Source organism: Mus musculus, chromosome 19, assembly GCF_000001635.26.
Source record: "Mus musculus strain C57BL/6J chromosome 19, GRCm38.p6 C57BL/6J".
In the NCBI taxonomy this organism is placed as follows: domain Eukaryota; kingdom Metazoa; phylum Chordata; class Mammalia; order Rodentia; family Muridae; genus Mus; species Mus musculus.
This window is the reverse complement of record NC_000085.6, coordinates 45,333,704-45,338,659: the sequence shown is the minus strand read 5'-3', so window position 1 is coordinate 45,338,659 and position 4,956 is coordinate 45,333,704. Positions and strand designations below refer to the sequence as shown.

Here is a 4,956-nt window from a genome sequence, read left to right as displayed (position 1 = left end):
TTCCCCCAAGTAGATACAACCTCGGTGCCCCCCCCCCAACAGTGGAAAACAACCCCAACAAGTGCCTATGAAAAAAGACTCGAAGACTCATGAATATTTAGCTCGTCCTCATGTAAAATATATGACTTTGTGTAAGGATCAGGCGAACGAGGTGCATGATTTTTTTCTGATTTATGGGCCTGGAGACGGATTATTCATAGCAGAGCAGCTGTGTGGAAAGATTCATCCGCTGCAAAATGTGATTGTACATCAGGCAGTGTGTGGGAACGGAGCTATGACTAATGGCTGCTTTACATATAAATGAGAAGGTTTGTGCTAGGAACTGTAAAAAAATACAATCACTCAGCTGACGGGCAGGCTCCTTATCGTGGATGCAGGAGAGGGACCACCAGAAAGGTAGGCAAAAGGATGCCTCCCCTCCTCCCGAGCCAGGTCAGGAGACAGAGGGTAGAGAAAGAAAGGGGCTGGGGACCTTTGGAAAAGCAGGAGTCTCCTTTCCTGGCCCCTCTCAATCTCTGCATTTCATCTGACCCTCTAGGCCCCACCAAAAAAAAAAGCACATCTGGGCAGAGAGTGTCGGAACAGAAGAGCTATGTTGTCCCTTGCACCTTGAAGTGATGAGCATTGGCAGATCTCCTGATCTCAGCCTGGGGCTGCTGACGGTTCAGGTCCATTTCAGAGAGAGAGAGAGAGCAACATGCATGGGGTGAACCTCAAAAGAGAAAATCTGTGAGTCTTAGGTTTTCCTCTGCTACTCCTCAGCCTCTCGTGCGTTCTGTTTGTTCATCTCTCTCTCTCTCCTCTCTTGTAGCTGAGACAGGCTGTCTAGACATTGCAGATGTGGACAGATGTTGGGTCTGTAATTTATAACAACGGCCTCCAGAAGGCAATTCCAATTTGTTTCGGTAAGGCTTTGAGTTACAGGCAGAAAAAATATCCTGTAAATACCGTTGACTTACATGGTAACTACACCAAGGGTTTACTTAGTGAACAATCACTAACTATAGCGTAATTACACATCCCTGCAGATTACTGGAGAATTTAGTGTCACTGAGCAGGCAATGACCACCAAATCGAAGTCCTGGCTCTGGGAAGGACTGGAAAATAAGGGCGTTGACCCACACTTAGTAGGAATTTATTTCTATTTCTTCAAATTATCAATTATCTTCTAACCCGAGGATCCTTTCAGCCTTATCTATGTCATAGATAACCCTGACTATCATACCAAACTCCAGGCAAGTGCATGCTGGTTGTAGTTTTCAACTGATACATGTTTAGACCATACAGTATCTGGAGGTACTCACAAAACCCTCAGACAAGCATGAGGCTAGGGATTTACTTCCTGATTATTATAAAGGGCTCCACAGTCAGCAGCAGGGCTGAAGGACCATCTTCACTTTGTCCTGGTGACCGATGGTTCAACAGCTGTCCAGGACAACAATGAAGCTGACTGGACCACCCACATTGTGAAGTCTATTCTGGTCCTTCTAGCTGGAAATGGAAAGGCACGGTTTTAGAATAATTTCTCAAGAATTTCAGGTTGCTTCTTACTCCTATCTGGGGTGGTATGAGTGTGTCAGGGGACGGGGGACGGGGGTGCGGGGGGACAGGCTGGTATTAAGACTTGTCGTATGCAAAGAAGTTAAGTGGTCTAACCTTGATCTCAGTGCAGGCATCAGAAGTCACGTGTGCATGGGGGGGGGGGTGTCTGTCATCCTTGAGAATTCTGACCAGCTGGTCCCTTTGGGATTAGGGGATCAGAACTGGCTGGCAGCTGGGAGCTCTGGCTTCTCTGGATGTATAGGGTTGCAGCTGAAATAGCCATCAAGGTTGTCTGGCTGGGTGTCGGGGAAAGAAGGTGGGAATAAGGGGGAGGGTAGAGAAATGTGGAAATCAAATGAGCACATTGGCAGTGTTGTACATCAATTCTTACTCCATCACCAACCTCTTCCAGTTGATTTGTTTCATATAATCTTCCCTTCCCCCCTCACCTGTCCAGAGACAATCAAATAAAACTTAAGCTTAATGCATTTCTAGTCACAGACCCCTCAGTTTCTACAGACCCTGAAACAGATGCCTCCTGCCTCTTTAAGAACAGATATTGCTTAAAGAATCCTGGTTCTTTGTGACTGTTGTCTGAATTCTCTTTCTTCCTGGCTCCTGCTTATGGTATGTTTGGTAGACACCCAACTAGAGTGATATCTTACCCTTACCCAAAGAAGACGTCTACTTTCCTATGTAAGTAGCTTCAGCTTCAGCACCAAGTGCCAGTAAGGAAAGCTACTGGAGCCAAAGAAGAGAAGTGAGATTATAATGGAAGGTCCACTGACTGCCCTGGCAAGCACTGGCCACAGGATTGACCTCCATCCTGCCTAGGAGAAAAGATGTTAGCATCAAAGGATGGATTTAGGAAGAGGTTTGTGCCTTCCAAGTTTAAAGTTTTCTGCCTGCGCTGTGTGGTGAATTTAAAGCCACTATGGGAGACAGTGAAACTATGTCTCAAATGAACTGACAAACGTGAAACTATGTCTCAAATGAACTAACAAACAGGAAAGTTCTGTACCTGTGGATGGAGCGCTGTCAGTAAAGTGTTTTCTTATTACCCTGCAGGTATGAAGAGTTCCATCCTCAACACTGCATAAGCCAGATGTATTGGCACATGTCCATAACCTCAGCAGTGAGGAGCTGGGAGCAGGAAGATCAGAAAGAGTTCAAGGTTATCCTCAGTTATGTAACAAGTGTAAAGCCAGCCTACTATCTAGGAGATACTAAAGATAGAATACTAGGGCTGGAGAGATGGCTCAGCAGTTAAGAGCACTGACTGCTCTTCCAATGGTCCCGAGTTCAAATCCCAGCAACCACATGGCAGCTCACAACCATCCTTAATGAGATCTGACTCCCTCTTCTGGAGTGTCTAAAGACAGCTGCAGTGTACTTACATATAATAAATAAATAAATCTTTTAAAAAATAGAATACTATTTTTAAAAATTAGTATTTGAGGATTAGAAAGATGGCTCAGTGGTTAGGAGCACTGACTGCTCTTCCAAAGGTCCTGAGTTCAACTTCCAGCAGCCACATGGCCACTCATAATCGTCTTTAATGGTATCTGATTCCTTCTTCTGGTGTGTCGGAAGAAAGCAACAGTGTAGTCATAGACATAAAATAATAAATAAATCTTTAAAAAAAATAGTATTTAAGCCTGGTGATTGATGGTGATACATGCTTTTAATCCCAGTATTTGGGAGACAGAGGCAGGTAGATCTCCAGGCTTGAGGCCAGCCTGGGCTACAGAGTGAGTTCCAAGACAGCCAGGGTTACACAGAGAGATCCTGTCTCCTCCCTGCACCCAACACCCTCAAAATTACCACCACTAACAAAAAATTTAGTATTCGATCCAGGAATAGTAGCCCATGCATTGTAATCTCCGCACTTAGTAGGCAGAGCCAGGAGCATCACAAATTCAAGGATAGCCTAGGCTACACAGTGCTACCCTGCCCTCCTCACTGGCAAAGTTCTTGAAGGTTTGGAAAGCAGTGCTGAGAGTCCTGGGATTTATGGAGATTTTGAAAGATGCAAATGCATACTGCCTTCCAGGGACCTGTGAGATGTGGGAGGTAATAAATAGCAGGGTGCCCTCAAACCCCAGAGATGCTTCAGCCGGCACCAAGACTCATGCAACCCCCTGGCAGCAGTGGCTGTGGGTGCTTGTACTTACAGCTCTGTGGGAGGAAGGAGGGATACAGGAGGGTTAGGAGGGATACAGGAATGATAATGATGTTAATGGTGAACAAGACTAGATGTTGTGCCTGGCGTAGACTATCTCCTTGGTGGTCCATCTATACATTAGTTCTTTAAATAAAAATGTACTCACCGCTAGATAACAGCGCTATCCTCAGAATGGGAGGAAGCACACACCTCCCACAATCCCACTGTGTCTTCTGTGAGCATTAGCTGGAAGGTCAGGTACAGTTTCCAGGGTCAGAAAATAGAAGTGAGTGGGAAAACAAGCTTCGAGGGAGTGACTCCATAGATGTCTTCAGGGAGCAAGGTTCAAGGTGCAGACTTGGGTGCTGCAACTCGAGTGGAGAGATCACTGGACTAGGAGAGATCTAAGAAAGGATGGACTAGGGCTGGAGAAGATGGCCCAGAGGGTAAGAGCACTGGCTGCTCTCCCAAAAGACCTGGGTTCAATTCCCAGCACCCACATGGCAGCTCACAACTGTCTGTAACTCCAGTTCCAGTGGATCCAACATCTTCATACAGATGTACAGACAGGCAAAACACCCATGCATATTTTTAAAAAATTAAAAAGGAAAGGATGGGGCTGGAGAGATGGCTCAGCGGGTAAGAGCACTGACTGATCTTCCAGAGGTCCTGAGTTCAAATCTCAGCAACCACATGGTGGCTCACAACCACCCGTAAAGAGATTTGATGCCCTCTTCTGGTGCGTCTGAAGTCGGCTACAGTGTATTTATATATAATAATAAATAAATCTTTAAAAAAAAGGAAAGGATGAACTTCCTCGCATGTATAAATGTGTACATGAACAACACGTGTACATACATGAGCATGCATACCTGTGTATCACCTGATATTTTTTAAAAAGATTTACTTATTTTATGTATATGAATACACTGTTGTCTTCAGACACATCAGAAGAGGGCATCGGATCCCATTACAGATGGTTGTGAGCCACCATGTGGTTGCTGGGAATTGAACTCAGGACCTCAGGAAGAACAGACAGTATTCTTAACCGCTGAGCCATCTCTCCAGCCCATCACCTGTTACTTAAGGACGTCTGAACTACTGAAGGAAGACCAGATATCTCAGTAAGAAATTATTTCAAGAGCTCCCACATTGCAATCTTCTGTAGGCCTCTTGTTGTTGTTGTTGTTTTGTCTGAGACAGGGTTTCTCTACATAGCCCTGATTGTCCTAGAATTCACTCTGTAGACC

The 4,956-nt window shown here is 45.2% G+C and overlaps 1 long non-coding RNA gene across 1 annotated transcript; it reads left to right on the top strand.

Moving 5' to 3' along the window:
* Positions 1 to 211: 211 nt before the first annotated feature.
* Gm29593 (predicted gene 29593) lies at positions 212 to 3,188 on the top strand. The gene is made up of 4 exons (NR_167748.1): positions 212 to 396; positions 539 to 729; positions 812 to 905; positions 2,611 to 3,188. It is a non-coding gene; the product is annotated as a predicted gene 29593 (long non-coding RNA).
* Positions 3,189 to 4,956: the final 1,768 nt, after the last annotated feature.